We start from the raw sequence: 24,890 nt of genomic DNA on the forward strand, positions 1-24,890 counted from the left end.
TGAAAAAAATCCTTTCAATTTTCAGCAAAATAAAACATCAAAGAAAAATCAATATTACCTCAGAAGAAAGCAATACTTACTAAACAAAGGATGAGTCAAATGTACTAAGCTTTGTCTCAAAAATTAAGGAAGAAAAGACACTTACACAAGGTCAAGTTATCTTGGCACAGATAGAACCTCTAATAAAAATGATATTGTATGATAGTTACCATATATCCATCTTGAAAGTGGGCTCTGAACAGCCTAGTCACAAACTCATAAATTGAAGCTCACAGCTAGCACAATCAATCAAAACCAAACATTCTGGAAGGGGAAATAACTAACAGTGAAAAGGTTCAGAGAATATTCAGTCCATTAAAATGTTTTCTATCAGATTCCCCATGTAAGAATTTAATGAATTTTACTTTATAAAATGAAACAGGAATGCTAGTACATTCTAACTTTTAAATATATTCCAAATTACATAAGAGTCAAACAAAAACACCTGTGTCATATCTTAGCTCTCCTCCTTGTACTTTGCTGCTCTCTGATAGACTAGCTGCATAGTCCAGTCCACACATCTTGCTCCTCACAGTGAAATGATGCTAAGCAACACTGCTCATCTATGTCTTGGTTTGTCACAATAAGGAATCATTACTGTCTCTTATGGATGGCAAGATGACCCTCAGTTTCTAACACATTCAAGACAAATAATTCTAATCAGCAATCTGACCAAAAGTTTCCATTTGACTCTAAGGGACAAAAAAGAAGGCAAAGAAGAATGGGAGGGGGAAGGAAGAGACGGAGGGAGGGAGAAAGAGAGGAAGTGGAGGAGGAAAGCTCATCAGAGGAAGAAAGAGCAATGAGAAAGAAAAATCACTAATCTAAAACAACAAACAAAGATATAGATGAAAGGTTAAGTCAGATATTTTGGTAATGTTTACACAATCCTGAGTCTTCATGCTAATAAAATTAGACATCACACATCTTATAGTAAACATTAGCCACGTTCGGAACAAAAAGGCCATGTAGAATATAAATAGCAATGGAATTCTATTATCAAGAAAGAGGTACATATGCCAAAATAATTTCAGTATTTTGTTTTCCTGTAAATTCATTCCTACTACCAGTCTATTATAGCTAATTCAAAAGCCAAACAAAAAGGAAAAAAGAAAAAATGTTGTTTTAAATATGGTATCAGAACCTGCTTTTTAAATTACTTTTTCATACACTGGTATCCTATAATTCAGACATTTTCTTCATTCTTTTAGATTTTATTTATTTATTTATTTATTTATTTAATTTATTTATTTATTTTTCATCTAACTGCATCTTTTAGAAGACATGTCTCCCTCTGGATCTGGTCTCTTGACAACTCTCTACTGAGATTTTAATGTCTCCCATAAAGCCCTTCATCCTCCTTATTCCTCTTGATCCAATTTCTCCATAGGACTCTCTAATTGAATTTTTAACAATCTTCAGTTCTCAAACTTGCATTTGGCTCTCTCCTCATTCATATCTACTTAATATTATAAATTGCATAAATAATTTGGCTGAACTACCCCCTCTCTGTGTGTCCCTTTGTCTATCTATCTATCTATCTATCTATCTATGCAAGTGTGTTTGTATTTCAACTATACTTAGAAACTCACAGTTTACATTTTCATCCATTCCCAATACATAAAAGACCCAATAAAAAAATCAGGGGCTGGAAACATGTCTCCCAGAGCATACACTGCTTTTGTATAGAACTCAATTTATATTCCCAGCACTCACTCTGAGGCAGGGATCTGAGGCCTCTAGCCAAGGCACCTGCACTCATGTGAATACATTCATGCACATATAATTTGAAAATAAAACAAATTTTTTAAAAACATATATAAAACAAGGTTTTATTAACATTAATCAGACAGATATCAGTTTGCAGGGAACACTGAGACTGTTGATTATTGAGTTTAAGAGTGAACCTTGGCCCTGGGTATAATGACTTCAATTTTGCTGTTACATACACTTACTCATTACTGGTGATAGTTCTATCACATGGTATGTAGCAATACCTTCATTAGTAGGTTCAAAATACACATTTGTTTAGCTTTATGCAGGGACTTTGGAGCTGGAGCCTGGATATTGTTCATTTCTCTATTTAGGTCATTCCTCTCTGTGTTCATTTCTTAGTTAGGTCACCAATTCTTGTTGGCATTCCCAATTGCCATTCTCTGACTCTTGTGTGTGAATTTGTGTGCTCAAATATGTTTCTTAACATCACCAAACTTATTTCTAACAGTAACCACTAATACGTACATAAACATCACTCTGGACCAAGCACTACTCAAGACATTTTAAATAATTCTAATATTATAAGTACTTTATTAGTCAGTGCTACCATTTCCCCATTTAAACAATAAGCAATTGCATCTATTTTTTGATCAGTCAGACTCTATAATTTCATGCAATTCTATATTTACTCAATAAGAATTTTCTAGGCCCATTCCCTACAGAGAAAAAAGTACTGACTATGAAGGACACAGTAATGAACACACACTCTCTGCCTTCACAGAGTGTGTGAAAGAAAGCAAACCAACAGACACAGAATGAGTCACAGTATATGTTTGCAGAGAGCACATTCTGGTCACAGAGGGGGTCAGACACAGCCACAGGAAGTCTAGAATACCTTGGGCACAGGGAACATGCGATCTGAATCTAGACAGACCATGTAGGAGTTACTTTTTAAAGTATGAGGGGCAGAGCTTGTGGGTTTTATGAAAGGAAACATAAGCAAGCAGATGGCATTGAAGCCAAATAAGACAATGTGTGCAGCAGTGATTTTACTTATCTGTAAGCAAATTTTAGATCTATAACAGTTTGTGATGTTGACAAAGTAGAACTGATAATCGAAAAGCTAGTGTGGTGGGGTGGGTAGTTAAGTAGTAAGAAAGCCTAACTTAATGTTCAGATGCCTGCATCAAAGATGTGATGTTTCACCCAAGATTGTCTGTGTATCATCAGTCTTCTTGTGAAATAAAACAGTATTTTATAAGCTGATGAAAACCGTAGTAAAAGTCAGGGTTTTGTGTCAAGGGCATTGACTTAGTAAATTATACATTTTAGAAAATGGAGAAAGAGGGAGAGGAAAAGAGAAGTTAAGAGAAATAAGAAGAGGCTAGAAATAGAATCTGGATAGATGGAGATTTTATTTGGAATTATTTGAGAGTTGAGGAACACTGTGCTCATCTTGTTGACAGGGAAATGTAGCTGGAAGTGAAATCTCTTTTCCAGTTTGTTGAAGTGTTAGGATCTAACTGCGTCTCACAGATAGATTCTTTTCCTGATTGTCTCTGGTTACCAACAGCAGGCATAGAGAGGTGTCTGTCGTTGAGTAGGCAGGTATATTTGTTTTGTACATTTTCTCACACAGAGTCTGCATTTCAGGATCCTAGCAGTGTTCAGGACAGAATTCCATGGCCCTCTACCCACTCTTAGCATTTCAGTGTCACACCAACCAGCACAGCCATGTCCCTCACCAGAAGCCTCCTGAGGAATCCCCTCTCTCCTTCTTTCCTTTCCCAGTACTGGAATGGGGCTAAATTGACTTTATCAAGACTAACTTGTATGTCTATGCTCTATGATCTACACTAAAGCTCTCAAGGAGGATCTTCTGATGGAACTTAGCCAGAGGATATCACACTGTCACTCTTCATCTTGGAGGTCAGCAGAACCCCTCCAAGCCTGAGGAGAAGATGCCTCTCAACAACAACCTACCCTGTCTTCATCCATCCAGAGTGAGTAAAGAGATCCATATTTGATGGGTCCCTCACCATTATAAAGGGATTCTTGTGTGATGGGTCTCCCCAACATTATGAAGAGACCAATATGTGATGGGTCCCCAAACCTTTATGAAGGGACCCATGTGTGGTAGGTTCCACCACTTTTATAAAATGTGTATGGCTGTGAGAAAAGTGTTTGGTCTTAAACTCTTTTTTATATTCTCAAAGTTCATTTTCTCCATGGTATTACATAATATTTAATACCAAAATACAATTCATCCAAATTTTAAATAGCATTTCTAGAAATCTCTAATATTGTTAGATTTTAAAACAATATTAAATTGTTTCTCAGAATGTATCCTCCAAATATCACCAATAAGTTCTTAATCCTTTCTGTTTGGCAAAATCAACTGCTTGAAATACATTGAATAAGAAGTCATAAGGAAAAAGCATGTTTATAAATGAATCCTACACCAAGGAGACTCAAAGTCATCTGATCCTCACAATAAATTGTTAAGGCCATTATCAATATATCCTGTAAAATGTGGTCATTCTTTTGAAAGTAATTATAATCCATTTAAAATTGTTATTAAAACAGTTAATCAGCAAAATTACAAGTTATTTATAACAGTTAATAACTTTAAACAAGTAACATAATCCAATATGAAAAATAAAGTTTCTTGCTTTTGTAGATGTCTAATCTTTGGCATGAAATCCTGGTTTATAGTTTTTATGACTTTCAGCACTATAGGTCTTGGGGATGGATGATGGTAGGCAGAGTTCTAGAATCTCTCCTGGAGTTACAATGGCTGCTAAGACTATTCACAATCTGTGTGGCAACAGAGAGGGTGGATATATTCAGTCTAGCCCAAGTTTCACTTTGATGAAAGTTACAGAAGTTTTCAATTGTCTAACACTGAGATTTCAAAATTGTTTACATGTAGCTGTGGTTCTGAAATAAAGCATGCATATCCATCTTGCTGGCTTAAAAACACAAGAGTACCAAAATTCCAGGAGCTAATCACAAGCTTAGCTCCATAGTTACAGGAACACAGGCAAATATAGGGCCAATGTTGTAGTAACACGGGCAGTCTCAGAGCAGAATCTACAATGATGTAGGCAGTTTCAAGGCAGAAGTTACAGGGACCTGGGTGAGTTCAAGGCCAATGTTACTGAGGTAAATGTAGATTCAGGGCAGAAATGAAGTCACTCTCTAGACATTAGTAAGTATCCAGGCACTGCTTGAAACTTAAACTTCTTTACTGATAAAATTGTTAAATGATGTTATTTAAGGGAGTCTTAAGAAAGTGCAAGTTCAAACCAGCAAAGCATGGGCCGAAAAGAATGAGAAAACTCTAGAAAACTGAAATCTCTACAGCAGTTTATTCAATAACCTAGTATGAGAATCCCCATTTTTAATTATTTAACAAGGAGTAGAACACAGTTCCACTTGAGGCCACGGATGTGAAACGTTGAGCTATCTAAGTGGATTTCACCAATTTCTCAGGAAAGAAAAACAGATGGAAATTAACATTGTGGGTCTTTTCTGTCATCACATGTTTGGGTACATCAGTAGCACCCAGATCATTTCAGTTACCAGCATGAAGTCTTTACAGCATGGCTCAAACCCTCATTAATTAAGCTTGATATGATTAATTTTAAGTTTATTTCTATCACACAGACTGGTTACAAAGAATTCCACAGCTGGATCTCCATTGCCAGAGCACACTGATTCTACTGGAGACTTCTTTAGGCCTTACCCACCTCACTCCCTGCCATGGAGATGCTCCTCATTTCCAAAGCATCTCAGGTGGAGTGGAGTTAGATGTTTAAAACAACTTGGGTAAGTTGTATCTTGTCATATTCCAAAAGAAATTGATGCTTGTAGCTGGAAGTTTTCCTGTGTCTCTCCCAGTCCACAGCTGCTCAGACGCAAGTAAAAACACACGGAGGCTTATATTAATTAAAACTGCTTGGCCATTAGCTCAGGCTTCCTACTGACTAGCTCTTACATGTAAGCTCAGCCCATTTCTATTAATCTATATGTTGCCACATGTTCCATGGCTTTACCTGTGTGCCATTACATCATGCTCCCTGGACAACAGGCTGGCAGCTCCTGACTCAGCCTTTCTCTTCCCAGAATTCTCCTTGTCTGTTTATCCTACCTATACTTCCTGCCTGGCTACTGACCAATCAGCATTTTATTAAACCAGTATACATAAGCATTATGCCACAGCAGATGCTTAAGCATCAGAGTCCAGCCTGTCAAAGGGTTCTTGGGGTGAGGAAAGAGGAATGAGAAAGTATTAGATAGAAATACAGACTAAGACAACAAGAAAGACAGAGTCACATGATAGTTTTGGAAGGGCCCTGGGTCAATACCCAGCCACCCAGAGTATTATTCTAGTGGGCTTTGTATACACTACCAAAGGGAGAGGCAAAAGACATCCCCCTTTCAAGATTAAAGTACAGTCAAGTGTAGACCCTTCAAAACACATGGTACCCACACCCCTGGCCAAATTATCCTATTATGCATCCCTGCTGGGTAAAGCAAGCTCAGATTCTCTGACCTTGAGTAAGGCCTTACTAGGGAGGTTCTGTGGGTAAGCAAAGTAATAATAGACCCAACAATAGTTCAAATATAAACTTGGAGTAGGAGATATGAAAATCAATATTTGATTATTCTCTCAGAGCAAAGATGAAGTAACTAAGTCTAACAGCACAGCCATGAGCTTCTAATATGAGGAGAAAAATGAATACAACTAAGGGTTTTCATCAAATTAAGATCAGACTCATTAATGGAAACTTCACTTATTTTATAATTAACAGTGATTTGGTTGCACTACCTTTGGCATGAGATGTTTGCCTCTGTCTGAAAAACATACCTCAGCAAAGCAGGTGTGGAGAATACAATGGGGTTCCTGTAGGACACAACCTTCTTAGTTTTTATGTTGCCCCAAAATTAAGCTTTTAGGATATAAATCTGGATTTCAGATAATTGATAGTGTCAGTCCAGATTAAAATGATGATTAACAGTAAGATTAAATGTATATCAAAATGGAGAACAGTAGATGCAGTGCAGTGATTGACATCATTTGTGAAGTATACTATTGATGGGCTGGTAACTTTCTATTCACTGAAGAGGAGGTTTTCTGAAGAAGCAGCACATTCTGGAGAGTGTGCCAAGAGAGGTGCCAAGAGCACGTGCTGCTCTCTTCCAGAGGATCGAGTTCAGCTCCTCTGCAGGCATGCACATATGTGCTCACATCCACACACAGACACATGGAGACACATAAACAGATGATAAACATTGAAAAAAAGCAAACGAAGCACAAACATACTTATTTCACGCAAGTGTGGTGACACACACACCTGTAGCATTTAGTGGGATGAGATGGGAAGATCATGTGTTTGAGCCCAGACTAAACACAGTAAGATCCTGTATCAAAAGCTTAAACAGCCACGTGCTTTAGATATTCCAAATACTGAAATTCAGATGAGATACAATTTAGCCTCCAAATACTACAAAATATCAATAAAGGTGACTTTTAACTTGTATAAAATATTAATTAGCTTTTAGAAAATACATTGTTAATCATTACAGAGTTCATTGCTCTCCTACCTGTGTGAAGCTATCATGGCCAGCATGTGCACATTTCTGTACCTATGTTTATAGAAACCTAGAAGCACCCTGAGGTATTTACTATTATAAAGTCATCCTTAACTTCATTTACACTGGCTGTCAACACTGGGATATATTGTGAGTAACCATAAACTGGGACACAAAGAGAAGCAAAGGGGACACTGGGAGTTACAGGGAACACATAATCCTGCATGGAGAGCTGTCTGCGCTCATGGTGGCTTTAAGGGGGAAAGAAATGTCAGTTTAAGTAATTTGCATTTACTCCTAAACAAGCATGTCTACCTTTGGAGCTAGGCTTGTTCAACAAAACAGTGTTGTTTACAGGACAAGCCAGGAGAACTGTCAGTGCACAGGCCATTGTCTCTTACATCAAGGCAGATAGTATCTAAAAGTGTCTCCCTTCAGGAAGAATGGAGTTATTTACATGCATGTTTGTCATACCAATCAAAGGATAGCTACAATTATCTTCACTAAATATTAGAGGTCTGTGGCACATAAGAATATTCTTTTAGTCAGGGTCTGCTTTGCACATTGAAGACTTCCTAGAATTTCTGACACTCCCTGCTCAATACCCATTGTGCTCCAGTTGTATAGGTGGTGATATATACTCCAACAGAATAAGCACTCCCTGGTGGTTATGAAATTCCAATTGAAAATAAATACCCTTATAGTAAGTCCAGTTAAAGCTTAGAACCATGACAATTCAGATATCAATATTAAGAAGGCTTCATCAAAATGAAAGCTGCAAATTCACACCTGGTTTCTTTTTTAGGCATTTTCTTGGCACCCCAACTTACATTGAACTCATTGATCTTCCCATTCTGGTATTCAGTGTGTCCTTCTATTTTAACACACACCTGCCTTTTATCCCTGTTCTTTCCTGGCCTCGGAAGGGTTTTTATTTACAAAATCTGAGAACTAATAGGCTCTAAATGTAGTCTTGCATGTTGTGGACAGACCTGAGGATATGTGCACATTAGTGTCCAACAGTAGCATGAATATTATGGAGGTAACATGTGCTTTCTCTTTGGGTTTGGGGTTACCTAAACAGGAAGGAACTCATGTCCGATATAAACTTGATCAAGATCTGGTGCCTGGGAAGATAACAGAGTCTAGAGGGGAACTCGTTACTATTATTTTCTAAATGGACATGTGAACAGTCTTCTAACTGTAGCCCAAGTTTATATAACATAGAGCTACTCTTAGCCTTCACCTGAGAAACTTTGTATTATGGAAGGTAGCAGTCAACACAAAGAGTCCTAACCTATCAAAAGGCTAAGAACAGAGAAAGGTGGAGCCCTCAGCCCTAGATTGGTTCTCTCTCTCTCTCTCTCTCTCTCTCTCTCTCTCTCTCTCTCTCTCTCTCTCTCTCTCTTCTCTCTCTCTCTCTCTCTCTCTCTCTCTCTCTCTCTCTCTCTCTCACACACACACACACACACACACACACACACACACATTCTAAGGCTCAGCGGTGAATGAACAACAAAGCTAGAAGATAAGGATGTGTGCTACAAAACAACATTTTCCGGACATGACGTGGCAGTTATACTTATGAACCTACCGTACCTGTGTATACATGCAAAAGATTGAGCCTGTCAACATTTCATTTTGGAAGGAGGAAGGGTGCATGAGGCTCCACTTTCCTTCCTTCCTTCTTTCTTTCTTCCCTTCCCTCCCTTTCCTCCCTCCCTTCCTTCATGCACCCTTCCTTGAGAGACTATGGACAGTTTGTTGTGGCTAGTAGAAGGGTTGTAGCTCCTTAGTAGTGCAGCCCCTGACAACCTGGCCATGCTGCAGTAAATAACTTCCTACCCATTCTCATGTTAATACCCTAATTAGGCTCATGGGATCACACACACATATAAAGACACGAAAGCAATAGAGGGACTGGGTAGGAAGAAGAAAATTTTCAGTGGTAAAGGGAGGAGTGAAGGAGAAAAATGGGATTGAGAATGGATAAAATTCACTATATACTTGTACAAAGCTACTAAAAAATAAAATTGTAATTATTGGTATAGTTCTGCTGCAAAAAATTCTTCATTAAAGAGTTAATAGATAAGATAGTCACTTTTAGGGAAAGACTAAAATAGGTTTGAATGTCTTTTATACAAAAATAACTTAAAGAAATAGTGATTATTATTAGCCTTTGTGCTGCCCATTCACCTTTTGTCACTAGTGAAAGTGGTGTCAAAAGAGGCATAAGTTAATGCTTGCAGCCTTTTCTTACCCTGGAGTTTGGTATCTTGGAAGTAGGAGCTGCCTAAGTAGCAGAAAATCTACCCTAACTTGTTTATGTAAATGAATTTACTGCCCAGTGCTGAGAACGTTGTTTCTTTTAATTGGTTCTTATTCATAAAAAAAGGAAGGGAGGGAGGGAGGGAAGGAGGGAGGGAAGAAGGAACAAAGGAAGGAAGAACAAATATAATATGCAGACAATGGCTTGTCTAACATCAAAATCTAAATGGGCCATGAAATACTAAGTAGCCTGAATGAATGAATGAATGAATGGATGGATGAATGAATGAATAAATGAATGAAACTAAAAATCTCATTTAGAGTAAACTCTCTACCTTTCTTCCACCATTACAACTATTCTATACAACTATTCTCCAGGTAGGCATTATGACCTGCACTCTCTAGGTAGAAATTATGACCTCCACTCTCCAGGTAGACATTGTGACCTTCACTCTCCAGGTAGACAGTATGACCTCTACTCTCCAGGTAGGAATTATGGCCTCCACTCTCCAGGTAGACAGTATGACCTCCACTCTCCAGGTAGACATTTTGACCTCCACTCTCCAGGTAGACAGTATGATCTCCACTCTCCATGTAGACAGTATGATCTCCACTCTCCAGGTAGACATTGTGACCTCCACTCTCCAGGTAGACAGTATGACCTCCACTCTCCAGGTAGACAGTATGACCTCCACTCTCCAGGTAGACAGTATGATCTCCACTCTCCAGGTAGACAGTATGACCTCCACTCTCCAGGTAGACAGTATGACCTCCACTCTCCAGGTAGACAGTATGATCTCTACTCTCCAGGTAGGAATTATGACCTCTACTCTCCAGGTACAGTATGACCTCCACTCTCCAGGTAGACAGTATGACCTCCACTCTCCAGGTAGACAGTATGATCTCCACTCTCCAGGTAGACAGTATGACCTCTACTCTCCAGGTAGGAATTATGACCTCCACTCTCCAGGTAGGTATTATGACCTCCACTTTCAGCTGATGTAACTGAGGCTCAAAAATCTCATATTTTACATCTTTTTTAATAGGACTTGTGGGAAAATAAAATTGGCTCTTTCCTAATTATTTCACTTCCCTCTCTTACACACTATCTCTTTCTGGTTTTTCTTGTAGCTCTCCTTCCTCGTCCTCCCCCTCCTTCATCACAATAGTATCATTACATTGCAGACAACTAAAACAACATATTCTTTCTGCAGATGAACTATAGTCCAACTGTAAAGTATACCATGCTGGTGGGTCAGAAGGCCAAATGAAAGGTATGAACCATATTTAATATTGAAGAAAATCGTTCCTCTCCCCATGTTCCCTGTCACCTTGGGTAGCTGACTGAGGAAGCTGAATGAATGATATATTCCCAGCTGACACAGCTGATGTTTCCCGGTGGGTACAGGACTAATTTCCTCAACTCCTTGACGAAGAAGAAACAAAAGGAGACCACTTGCTGTTAGGATTCTGTCGTGTGCAGATTAGGGGTCTTGTCTGTTGCCTTACATCATCAGCGGGCGACTGCATCCCCACCTTAAAAAGCCACACATGGACCCCACTCTCTCTCTCTCTCTCTCTCTCTCTCTCTCTCTCTCTCTCTCTCTCTCTCTCTCTCTCTGCCTCCCCTTCCCATGTTTCCTCTCTGTGTCCCTGCTCTGTCCCCTCCGTCAGGCCTGGCTTCTCCCTCCTATTCTCTCTTCTTTCTAATAAAGCCCATTCTAACTCTGGTAACCATGGCCTGTGACTCTTCGGCCAACCCACCAGCGCATTTCATGCTGTTGCATGGAAGTTGTCAGACTCTCAGCTACTTCTCCAGCACCATGTCTAGTTGCACACCACCATGTCCCACCATGATGACTGAACCTCTGAAATGTAAGCAAGCCACACCAATTAAATGTTTTCCTTTATAAGAAAAAAGGGAAAGACAAAAGAAAATAGAAATGATGTGAACAATTCACAAAAACAAATCACCAAAATACTCTAGCCTCTTATATACTGTGAAAAACAGCATGTCCTGACTCAGGTGGCTCAACAGAATGACAGTCAAACTTCATCATGCTACACAGGATTAATTAACATTGTAACCATCAGATAACAATATAGCCCAACCAACTAAATTCTCTTTATGAGAAGATCATTACTAATAAAGTGAGGCTGTGAATGAAGGTATGGAATTATCAAGATCTAACCTAAAGCAGGCTATTATATAATTTGGACTTGGCCAGGTGCCACATAAAGGTCAACAGAAAAGAGCACATATAGCAACTGGTCCGTTCCATGGCATGCAGGAAGTTGAGCAATCACACCCACCCACAAACGGAGTAAACTAGAAATGAGAGAAGGCTATAAATTCTCAAGCCCCCCAACCCCGCCGAAATACTTCTTCAACAAGGTCATGCCTGCTGAAGGTTCCATAACCTTTCCAAACAGCATAAACAGTTGGGAATCAAGTATTCAAATATGTGAGGTCATGGCAACATTTATCATTCAAATCACTACATCACTTAAAAATAACCAAATGGTATGTGTATTTACTACAATAAAAAAGTTAAAAGGCACATGTGTACACATGTATGTATGCACAAAGGACTTCATGAATAAGGATGTTCAGATGTTCATCCAAAGAAAAAATAGGTATTGGGCAATAAAGCTTTCTAATAGTACTTAGGGTTGGGATTTCTACCCCTACTACATTTATTATAATATCCCTTGATCATAAATCTCACATCGTACAAAAATAAATTCAGTTCCCTAACTATCATTCTGAAGCTTTTCTTACAAGATTGATCTTAAGAGAATATAATCTCTTTTTAGTATAATCAGGGGAATGTTTTCATATATGTGTTCTTCAATTTAAAGTATCTAAATAATTTTATATTAGTTTATACAGATTACATTTGGGGTCATGTTGGTAAAAACATCAAAAAATTATAATAAAAGGTGGTAGAGCTAATATGTTAGTTTATCAATTTCTTAAAAAACAAGTTTAATTTTATTGTATAACTATGTACTAGCAAAAAAAATGTATATTAGATAAAGGTCTTGGAGCAATCAGGAATACAAGGAACATACCTAAACATAACAAAGACAATTTATAGCAAGCCAACAGCCAACATCAAAGAAAATGGAGAGAAACTCAAAGCAATTCCACTAAAATCAGGAACAAGGCAAGACTGTCTGCTCTCCCCATACTTATTCAATATAGTACTTGAAGTTCTAGCCAGAGCAATAAGACAACATAAAGAGATTCAAATACAAATTGGAAAGGAAGAAGTCAAGCTTTCCCTATTTGCAGATGACATGATAGTATACTTGAGTGACCCCAAAGATTCAACCAAGGAACTGATACAGCTTATAAACACCTTCAGCAACATAGCAGGATACAAGATCAACTAAAAAAAAAATCAGTATCCCTCCTATATTCAATTGACAAACAGGCTGAGAAGAAAATAGAGATACATCACCCTTACAATAGCCACAAATGATTAAAAAAAATACCTTGGGGTAACAGTAACCAAGCAAGCGAAGGACCTATATGACAAGAACTTTAAGTCCCTGAAAAAAGAAATTGAAGAAGATGTCAGATGCTCATGGATAGTCAGGACCAACACAGTAAAAATGGCAATTTTACCAAAAGCAATCTACAGATTCAATGCAATGCCCATCAAAATTCCAACACAATTCTTCACAGACCTAAAAAGAATAATACTCAACTTCATATGGAAAAACAAAAAACCCAGGATAGCCAAAAGAATCTTGTACAATAAAACAACCTCTGAAGGCATACAATCCCTGAGTTCAAGCGCTTCTATAGAGCTACAGTAATAAAAACAGCTTGGTACTGGCATAAAAACCGACATATGGACCAATGGAATCGAATTGAAGACCCTGACATTAATCCACACACCTATGAACATATAATTTTTGACAAAGAAGCCAAAAGTGTACAATGGAAAAAAGAAAGCATCTTCAACAAATGGTGCTGGTATAACTGGATATCAACATGTAGAAGGCTGCAAATAGATCCATATCTATCACCATGCACAAAACTTAAGTCCAAGTGGATCAAAGACCTCAACATAAATCCAGCTACTCTGAACCTGCTAGAAGAAAAAGTAGGAAGTAGTCTTGAATGCATTGGCATAGGGGATCACTTCCTAAATATAACACCAGTAGCTCAGACACTGAGAGAAACAATAAATCAATGGGACCTCTTAAAACTGAGAAGCTTTTGTAGAGCAAAGAATATGGTCAACAAGGCAAAGCGACAGCCTACAGAATGGGAAAAGGTCTTCACTAACCCCACATCTGACAGAGGACTGATATCCAGAATATATAAGGAACTCAAGAAATTAGACATCAAAATGCCCAACAGTCCAATTAAGAAATGGGCTACAGAACTAAACAGAATTCTCAACAGAGGAAACTCAAATGGCTGAAAGACATTTAAGGAATTGCTCAACATCCCTAATTATCAGGGAAATGCAAATCAAAGCAACTCTGAGATACCACCTTACATCTGTCAGAATGGCTAAGATTAAAAACACTAAAGACACCTTATGCTGGAGAGGATGTGGAGCTAGGGGAACTCTCCTCCACTGCTGGTGGGAATGCAAGCTTGTAAAACCACTTTGGAAATCAATATGGCGCTTTCTTAGAAATTTGGGAATCAATCTCCCCCAAGATCCAGCTATACCACTCTTGGGCATATACCCAAGGAATGCTCAATCATACCACAAGGGTACTTGCTCAGCTATGTCCATATCAGCATTGTTTGTAATAGCCAGAACCTGGAAGCAACCTAGATGCCCTTCAACTGAAGAATAGATAAATAAAATGTGGATGGAATGGAATACTACTCAGCACAGAAAAACAATGACATCATGAGGTTTGCAGGCAAATGGATGGATCTAGAAAAAAATCATCCTGAGTGAGGTATTCCAGACTCAGAAAGACAAACATGGTATATACTCACTCATAGGAGGATACTAGATGTGGAACAAGGATAACTGCACTGCTACTCACATCACAGGGAGGCTACTTGGAAAACGGGACCCCAAGAAAGGGGATCGCCCAATGACAGAGAAATGGATGAGATCTATATGAAGAGCCTGGACGTGAGTGGGGGTAATGAAGGGCGAGGGTCGAGGGAAAGAGAGCTTGGGGGAGGGGGAGATCCCAGCTGGATCAAGAATAGAGAGGGAGAACAAGGAATAGGAGACCATGGTAAATGAAGACCACATGAGAATAGGAAGAAGCAAAGTGCTAGAGAGGCCCACAGAAATCCACAAAGATGCCCCCACAATAGACTGCTGGCAATGGTCGAGAGACAGCCCAAACTGACCTACTCTGGTGATAGGATGGCCAAACACCCTAATTGTTGTGCTACAAACCCCATCCAATGACTGAAGGAACTGGATGCAGAGATCCACAGCTAGGCCCCGGGTGGAGCTCCAGGAGTCCAATTGGCGAGAAAGAGGAGGGTTTATATGAGCGAGAATTGTTTAGACCAAGGTTGGATAAAGCACAGGGACAAATAGCCAAACGAATGGAAACACATGAACTATGAACCAATGGCTGAGGGGCCCCCAACTGGATCAGGCCCTCTGAATAGGTGAGACAGTTGATTGGCTTGATCTGTTTGGGAGGCATCCAGGCAGTGGTACCAGGTCCTGTGCTCAGTGCATGAGTTGGCTGTTTGAAACCTGGGGCTTATGCAGGGATGCTTGGCTCAGCCTGGGAGGAGGGGACTGGACCTGCCTGGACTGAGTCTACCAGGTTGATCTCAATCCTTGTAGGAGTCTTTGCCCTGGAGGAGATGGGAATGGGGGGTAGGCTGGGGGAAGGGGAAGGAGGTGGGAGGGGGAGAACAAGGGAATCCATGGCTGATATGTAGAACTAAATTATATTGTAAAATAAAATAAAATTTTTAAAAAATCCAAAAAAATGACAAAACATCATTAAATTTGAAGATGGATGTAAAAAAATGTATATTAAAAAATATAAAGCCAGGCGGTGGTAGTGCATGCCTTTAATCCCAGCACTTGGGAGGCAGAGGCAGGCAGATCTCTGTGAGTTCGAGGCCAGCCTGGGCTACCAAGTGAGTTCCAGGAAAGGCGCAAAGCTACACAGAGAAACCCTGTCTCAAAAAACCAAATAAATAAATAAATAAATAAATAAATAAATAAATAAAATAAAGCATATAATTTATAATAGCATAGAAATATAAAACACTAAAACTTAAGGTATAAATAAATCTGTCCCTTGAAAAAATACACCTATACGTGGAAGTATATAAATGGAGTAAGAAATTATTTCATGTAGAAAATTCAATATAGCTAAGAGGTTAGTGTTTCCAAAGTTTATTTCTGAATTCAGTAAAGTCTTTGTTTCAACCCTAACAAACTTCTTTAGAAATGCAAATTTCTAGAGCACCTAAGCAATTTTTTTAAGTTCTGTCTTGGTCAGGTATAGTAATGCACACATTTACTCACAGCACTCCAGAGGTAGAGGTACATGGATCTCTATGAGCCAAGGCTAACCTGAGCTACATAGTGAATTACAGGCTAGGCAGGGTTACACAGTAAGACCCTGTTTCAAACAAAGAATCAACACTTTAGACTTATTTTTATTTAAGGATATGTGCATGTGCACACACATCTATGCAGGTGCCAGGAGAGATTAAAGTGGGTATTGGATCCTCTAGAGTCTAGAGCTAGAGTTACAGATGGTTGTGTGCTGCCTAGGATAGGCACTAAGAATCAAAAGCCTGTCCTCTGAAAGAGCAGAAAGTGTTCTTAACTCCTGGTCCATCTCTTCAGCCCAACCTACAAAGTTTTTTAAAGAACAAAATTGAAGACTTCTACTTCATTTGTACGTTTCTGTTGCAAGTGTATCCATATACAAACATATTCTCTACACAGCACAATAGATAGTCTAGAGGTAAGCATATATGCAATGCCTTCATGGGATGCCTTGACATTTGCAAAACTAAAGCATGTCTAGTGCCATGGTCCCAAATATTACAACCAGATTTATTCTCTCCAGAACCCATGGATGAATGGGGAAATGTTTCCATATGCAGTCAATAAAGCAACAAAAAGGGTCTATGGGTATAAGAGATATTGTATCAGTCTCAAAAGCATTTTGTTAAGTGAGGGAAATTAGATACCAAACTGTTTTATAATGTTGAGTTAGGGGCTTTTTAAAATATAGTAGTTAAAGACTGATGGTTTCTGGCGTTTGACGAGTAAGAAGGGGCTTGCCTGTGAAGGGGTGATTTGAAGTGATAGAAATGTGTTACACCAGAATTAAGACAATGGCTGTAAGAGTACAGTCATTAAAATTCATTGAGCTGGACACTTAAAACTTTTGTTGTGTAGATTACATGTTAAATTTAGCAGTTTTTAAAATTATATTCACTAGTTCTATGGTTTAAATATAAGAGCTTACATATTAATAGGAACAATTTAAGACAAATCTTTAGTGCAATAAAGAGTCATTAGACAGACTGGAGTCATTAATGTCCTGTGATATTTTTCAAAGTAATTGACTTTCCAATATATTGGGACTATATTTCTTATGCTAACAAGCATCTGTTTCTAGTTACTGCCAGATGTTCTAGGTGACTAGTGAAAATTATCTTTTATAATTGGACTTTGGTATATACTCTATTTTATATGTACATATAATTGATCTTCCATTTTCAAGTACTACATTAAATATTCCAGTGAGTGTTTGATATGTGCAAATCTCCCAAAGGCTCTTTCAGTGGTAGCTAACACCATAATTAACTCATTAGAATAATGATGTTTGTTAATGTTAAGGAGATTTTTATTAGACTCTTATGGATATTATTCTGTCTCTCATTGCAAAATAGCTATGCATTCATTATAAAACATAATAAGATGACAATTATTTATTTGCCCCTATGACTGTACTTGAAGTTTTATGTATGTCTGTGTTCATCATATATACAATTTTGTCTGTTTAATTGGGGACTGAGATTCTTTCCAAGTTGTAAAATTACTTTGTAAATGGTAATTAGCCTATGATCACATTAACTTTCTTTTACCATACAACATAGAATAGCTATCTTGAATCAGTCAAGGAAGTACTGCTGAACCTGACCTCTGCCATCAAAGAGTCTCTTGCTGTTCTTACACACCACAGTTATTAGACTGTTATGTAGAAAAACACACATTTATTTTTGTTAAAGCAGTTTTGTCTTACTGTGTCATTTTCTCTGTGGAAATGGTTCTGAACTTGTGCCTTATAAACTTTATTTATGCATTAACCTCAGTCAACCCAACACATCCTGTGAGAATGGCTGGGGAGGAAGCTAAGCCCTGTCTTGGGAGCAGAGCCTCTGAAGAGCTCTGAGAAAAACATCCTGAAATAGCCTCTCTCCTCCCCTGGAGGACACAAAGTTTGTTGTCACCTCTAAATGTGTTTTATTGGTAGCAAGGTTCTATAAAAAAATTAAAACACAAATGGGAGACATAGTGAACCCTGATTGCTCAGGCTTCCAACTGTAATGCAAAGTATTCTCTTAATGATGGGAATGCTCAAGCCTGTTATCTGAGGCACATCTTCTTAGCTGAAAGTTACTCACAAAGGGAGACTTCTTATTGGAAGAATTTTATGAAATGCTCAGAATTAGAAAGGATGTAGGGGGATATGTGTCTTATGTTGGAAATCACCAACAATCTATTAACAGATCTGGAGAAACATCAACTCTCTCTCTCTCTCTCTCTCTCTCTCTCTCTCTCTCTCTCTCTCTCTCTCTCTCTCTCTCTCTCTTTCTCTCTCTCTCTCTCTCTCTCACACACACACACACACTGTCTTTCTATTGCTCTGTCTCTGTGTCTCTGTGTATCTGTCTCTGTCTCTCGCTGTCTCTGTCTGTCTCTCTCTTTCCAACCTCCTTGAAAGGCTCCACAGCAATATTCTTTCTCTGTCCTCTATTCTTCTAGTATGACTACTCACTCCTCTTCAACTCAATTTGCCCTCTTTTGATTAGTCAATGTCATGGTCATTTTGGGGTGGGGGCTTGCACCACAGATCTCCTGCTAGCTTAACTGTGGGTTTTGACCATGAGACTCATAATGAGAAATGCATTTTTCATTTATAGTTACCCTCATATTACATCAATGAAAGGGAAAATATTTCCTATGCTATCCCTCTTACTGGGTGAGATATGCTCAGCTCTAACTCATTCTCAGTCAGTTCCTTTTGTTATTATTGAAATATAATTGAGTTTAAAATACTTTAGAAGGTCATGATAATTGTAAAATTATAATAATAAAAGATCACTTTGGGTCTTGATGGAGCTCCCAGTTGAATGTGACCTGTGTACCCAGCTGCTAAGCTCACTCAACTTATAGGCTAAGGACAGAATATAAGTTGTGATGTAAAGCTAAGAAATGAGAAACAAACATGTGGCTTGAAGAGGCTAAACTTTGTTCTCTATTGATTTTGTCAGACTTCTCTCAATTTTGAGGTCTCCCTAATGGTTTCCCCAGAGAGTAGCTTTGATTCCAGTGTGAGGAATCACTTCTAAACGCATCAAAAGATCACAAAGTGGAAAGACAACAGACAACTTTCTGATATTCTCAACTGTAAGGGAAAGGACAACAGCGGATGGGCAGGCAGCAAGAGATAAAGCTTTTAAGACTGGATTTGAAATCATGGAGCTCTAGGTGCAAGTTTTTCCCCACTATATTACAATGCCATACTAGCAAGCACCCACAATCTGCACCTGTAACTTATACCAAATGGATATCAGAAGAGCACACTATCTTTCTTATAAAATATTTTTGTAATAATGAGATTTTTGTTAACTGAAATAATATCCCTATATCTAACTTCTCACATGAAAATCAAAATTTCTCAAAACACAGCCGTGTAAGTGTACACTCTCTGTTTATCAGAGTCCTACAGCTCTTACTACTGTGTACTTCCCCAGATGTAATACAATTTCTTTTACCTATGCTTGTCCCCAAAGCATGTTCTCTCTCTACATGCCTCTGCAGACAGAACTCAGATATTCCCGTGGATCCCAAGAGGTTCTAAAATTGCTTTGGTCATCAAAATATCACTCTTGCAGAACAAAATATAATACACTATGGCAAAGCCGCCAAAGGTAGATTGGCATGTCTCAGTTTCCCTGAGACAACCCCCAGAGGTCCTCTGTGTGCAGTTGTGTATTAAGAAATGGCTCCCCTCTTCTCCACCTCCCAGTGAAGGAAGAAATGCTTGCTCCATGTTACCTCCTCTCTTTCCTGTATGGGAGAACACCACTCTCACAAGTCTGTGTTCAGCAGCAGAGTTGCCCTCAGGTACAGAACAAAGAAGACACAACATCAAAGTGAGTAAAGGAAAGAGAGAGGACAGTGTCCCTGCACCACTCTCCAGGAAGGTCATTGCTGGTTGTGGTGGTTTCAGTGAGAAATGTCTCCTATAGTCTTGGGCATTTAAGTACTTGGCTCCCCAGCTGGTGGTCCTCTTACAGCAGGTTTAGAAGCAGAGCCTTGATGGAGGAAATGCATTACTAGAGTGGGCTTTTTAGAGTAAAATCTCCACCTACTTCTAGTTTCCTTGCTTTGCTTTGTGGTTGTGGTTCTAGACATGAGCTCTCAGCTTCCTGCTCCTGCTGCCTCTGCCCTACCATCATAGACTCTAACTCTCTGAAACCATAAGCCAAAATAAATTATTTCTTCTATAAGTTGCCTTGGTCATGGTATTTGTCACAGTAACAGGAAAGTAAATAGGATCCTGCTCTAGCAGCACACAACTTTCAGGCCCAGGCTTGAAGAAACAGTCAGGAGCTAGTCACTGCATTAACTATGTGTCATGTTGGCTGTCTGTGCAAGAAATAGGATGGAGTCCTTGTAAAAGCCGTCCAGGCATCTCTGAATCTTCTAGAAGCATGGACTCAGGAAGAGAATAGCATCAGCAGCTAGCTATTTTTGGTGAAAATAAAATATGTTCTTCTAGCTCATCTATATATCATGCATCTCAGTTTCTTTAAAAAGTTCCTGACAGAAGTGGTGTAAAATTGTTGGCTATGGTCTATGAAAATAAAAGAAATAGGGTAAAATGTCAGGGACTTTGACATCCCTGCACATTTGAGCAGTGATGCTGTTACTTATTTTTGTTATCTCTGGTAACTACCATTTCTCAGAGCTAACTTTTCTTGCTGGTGATGTGTGTTTCATCTTGTCATTTGTCATTTCTCACAAAAGAAAAAGAGCACTGAAGCAATGGGTGAAAACTAGGACACAGCAAATGAAGAGCAAAGTGACCATCTGCTGTGAGGTGGCCCAGGTTGAACCTGAATAAAAGGACCCTTATGTGCTTGCATCGGAAACCAGCTCCTTGGTGGCCTCTGGGGGTTTTGTGAAACGGGTGCAACACTAGCAGTTTTTGTTGCAAATTTTCCTGGTTTTTTTCTTGGCTGTAGCAATAACAGACCTTCTAAGCAGACTTTCTGTGATGTTCCCAGAGTCTAAGAGGATGTGGTACAGACATGCTGTTTGTCACTAGGAACCCAACACTCTTTCTCTATACTTGACCAGTTATGAGTCTCCACAATTACCACGGACCACTACAAAAGAAGCTTCTTTGATCAAAGATGGCAGCAGCACAGTTTTCTGCGCCTTGTTATCTAGAAGGCAATGTGACAAACACATGACGTCCATTTAGCAAAACAACAGTGATAGCTTCCTCATTATGGTCTAGGGCCTCCCTAGCCACAGGCTTTGGGCCAGTTTTGCAGTGCACATGTGACTGCTCTCCTGTGGAGTGAGCATCAAATCCAATCACAACGTTGATACATTGTGAAAGACTTGCCACTGTTACCCCAGTTGCCTCACCTGGTGAGACTTATGAGTAGCTGTCACTCAGTGGCCCCAGAGGAGTAAGACTATGGAAAACAGTTCATCTCAGCAGTCTGCATAGCACATTCCAGCACTGCGAAATCTACCCAGCAGGAGGGAAGCCTCCAGCCCAGTTCCTGCGTGATTTCTCTGTCCTGAAACCAGATCTATGGCACTTTCAGCAATAAGGTCTTGCTGGGAGGGCTATCACCCCTACCTGCTTGCCAGGAGACCATAAACAATGCAGGCAATTGCTACCAAAACAGGATCTCGTGTAGCCCAGGATAGCCTCAAACTCACTATGTTACTGAGGATGACCTTGAACTCCTGTTTCTACCTCCGACATGCTGGGATGCTGGGAGAACAGGCCTGCAGCTTGTTTCTACAATGCTAGGGATCAAATCAAAAGCCTTGTACATGCTAGGCAAGCAAGCACTCTACCAACTGAGCTACATCTGCACCCTCTGTTTAATTTCTTAAAAACCAAAGTTAGAAAGTGCAATAACCTACTTTGAGGCTTAGCAAACAACATAGGAAATATACTATTACTGGCCCCTGAACTTCCTGCTGCTGTACTTTTATGTCTTGTCCCATTACCCATCTTCCCTCATCCCTGAAGATACTATCCTGCTCTTAGTTGTTTGCCAATATCTTCACTTGCACTGTGTACCTTTCCCTTCAGCCTACAGTCTTCATGAGAAATTGCATCACATGACACAGTGCCCGAGCTCAGAGGGGTCCCATCACAACAACAGAACTCTATAAAGCAAGAGCGGCCAGTTCCTGGGATCTGACAAATACAGCATGGCAGGGCTACTCAGCTGTGGGGGAACTGCCAGAACACACATCCACACAGAAAATTCAAGGATTGAAGCTTCTCAGAAGTCTGGAGCTTCGTCAGACTGTTCATGGGAACAAGAGCAAAGAGGACTTGGAAGCAAAGGCACATGCCCTGATCTTTATGCGTCAGTCATCACTAGTCTCTGTCTGCAAGACCTGCACAAGAGAAATGGGAGCCACCTGCTCTTTATCTTGCTATGAGTCATCTCCTCCCCCTGCTCCTCACAGAAGAATGTTAACATAACTTTCTGGTTTCATTGCATTTATTCTTTTTAAGTAAGTGCATGTGACCTACAATAACTTATCAAAAGAAACTTCTAGTCCTCATCCTTTTAACTATCTGAACATACAATTCCACTGGCCAATGGCAACTGGCTCTGACAGTCTGACACAGATGTTTTGGTGTGTTTTAATGCATTCACACGGTCTTCTTTACTCTGTAAGATGGTAAAGTGTTGCACATGATGTGGCTACTTGAAGCTTCCTTCAATGAAACACATACAGTGCGCACATTTTAATATGTTAGGTTACTCCCTTCATCTAAATGGTCACACTTCACTGCATGGATTTAGTTTGAAACTTTATTTTTTTAGTTGGGGTGCACATGACACAGATAAACATAGAGGTGGGAGTCCATTCTCTCATTCAACTGTGGGTACAAGGAATTGGACTTGACCTCAAACTCTTTTATCCAATAGACATGCTCACTGGCCTTGAATTATTCTCTTATTGGCCATCTTTATAAATGTTCCCTGGTTTAGATTTTTGAAATAATGAAGCTGTCTGTATTTTTATCTAATTTTGAGTTAGTACATTCTAAAAAAGAATGTTTCAAGGGTACACTTAATTTGGTATTTACATTTTTAAAAAAATATCCACAATCTTCTGACACAGAAAAAACAACTCTAATCGATGAAAATCCAAAGAACTCATTAGTAAAATTTGGAGCAGGAGATAGTCCTACTCAGGAAGGAGCATACCAACTGTTTCTCCAGTGCCAATAGATCAGTCCTGAAAACATATTAAAATAACATTATCTGAACTCAACAGGTTATATTTAGGAATATATTTATATATGTATATTTGTGTATATGTGTGTCTGTGTGTGTGTGTGTGTGTGTGTATACAATAATAATTGACTAAAAATAGCCATGAATTTGAAGGAGAGTGGGGGAGGAAAGTGAAGGCAGAAAAATTTTACTTAAAATACAATATGAGAAAATACTTTCTAAATGTTATGTGTGAGAGAATACAAAAGTACCAGAAAGAAGCATAAAGAGAACAATGAAGTCAGCATGAGTTTGTTGCAAAGAGCCCAAAAGCAAATGGACCACATCAAGCTAGAAAGCTTCTGCAAGACAAAGGAAACAAAGAATGCCGAGGCAGCACATGGGATGGGAAAGCTGTTTGCAAATACTGCATCTAACAAGTGGGTAATATCTAGATTGTACAAGGTAGTCCATCAACTCAATAATAAAAACAACCAAAATCCGATTTAAAATGGGCAAGTCTACACCTCAATGAGATACCACCAAGCTGCACTTAAAATGGCTAGTGTCAAAAAGACAAACGATAGCAAGAGTTGGTGAAACAGGAAGAAAGGAAACACAGGCTGTGGTGGGAAAGCACTTTAGAAAACCCATTATGGAAAACACAGCACAAGCTCTTGAGAAATCCCAAGATAGTGTATAGAGCCAAAGGAAATAAACTAGTACATTGGAAATCCATCTGTCCCTTGGCCATTGCAGCACAAACAAAAAGTGCCAAGTGAGAACAATCTAGGTGTCTGATGACAGATGAGTAGATAAGATGATGTGTTGCACTTACAATCACATTCTTGCATACAATGGATAAAATTCGGCACTAACAACAAAGTGAATCTAAGCCGAAGTCATGTTGTTAAGTGAGATAAAGAAGACACAGAAACACCAGCTTGATAATTCTCTCATACCTGGAATTCTAAAAAAGCCAGTCTTACTATAGACAAAAGAAAAAGGTTTCCAGAGGCTGCAGAGGATGGGGGGGGCTCAGGAGAGGCTAGCAGATGGCTGCTGAAGGACCTATGGAAAAGAACAAAAAATTGTGATGGGTCTGTCACACAATGGAAGGGCTAAAAAGAGTACATATAAAAAGTACATATTTACGCTCTAGGACCCAGGTCCTGGGACACATCCAGTCCCCAGGAACCCCCACCCAACTCTGACCCAGTTGCCAGCCAGCAGGGAAAACTCCTGTGGGAAGGCTCCCACACACACCAAAACCCCCCATCGGACCCTGCAATTTATAAGTTCCTTGCCCCACCCCAATTCCCATCCACCTGGGACCCCAGTTACTTCTTGAGACACAGAAACCCAACTGCCAACTCTCAGTGGACCAAGAGGTGAGTGACTCTTCTCCCACCCAGAGAGTCCTGCCTCTAGGACCCAGGTCCTAGGACACAGCCAGTCCCCGGGAACCCCCACCCAACTCTGACTCAGTTAGTTGCTGGCCAGCAGGGAAAAATCCTGCAAGAATCCCTTCCCCCACCAAAACCCCCCATCGGACCCT

The 24,890-nt window shown here is 39.4% G+C and overlaps 1 protein-coding gene and 1 non-coding gene across 4 annotated transcripts in view; one reads left to right on the forward strand and one right to left on the reverse strand.

The window, feature by feature from the left end:
• LOC143266994 (STAM-binding protein-like) overlaps positions 1-24,890 on the reverse strand; it is an 86,730-nt gene that overhangs the window by 35,924 nt on the left and 25,916 nt on the right. Inside the window, exon 1 of one of the 3 annotated variants that reach the window (XM_076543180.1) lies at positions 10,014-10,523. The exons of 1 other annotated variant lie outside the window; for it this stretch is intronic. The gene's annotated coding sequence lies outside the window, so the exon portion shown is untranslated. Of the gene's footprint in view, positions 1-10,013; positions 10,524-24,890 lie in introns of those variants that run through there. One more of the 3 variants, XM_076543181.1, reaches the window with a different exon arrangement.
• Positions 9,528-9,659, forward strand: LOC143271222 (small nucleolar RNA SNORA13). Its single transcript, XR_013048446.1, has one exon. It is a non-coding gene; the product is annotated as a small nucleolar RNA SNORA13 (small nucleolar RNA).

This window comes from Peromyscus maniculatus, chromosome 1 (genome assembly GCF_049852395.1).
Source record: "Peromyscus maniculatus bairdii isolate BWxNUB_F1_BW_parent chromosome 1, HU_Pman_BW_mat_3.1, whole genome shotgun sequence".
Taxonomy (NCBI): Eukaryota; Metazoa; Chordata; class Mammalia; order Rodentia; family Cricetidae; genus Peromyscus; species Peromyscus maniculatus.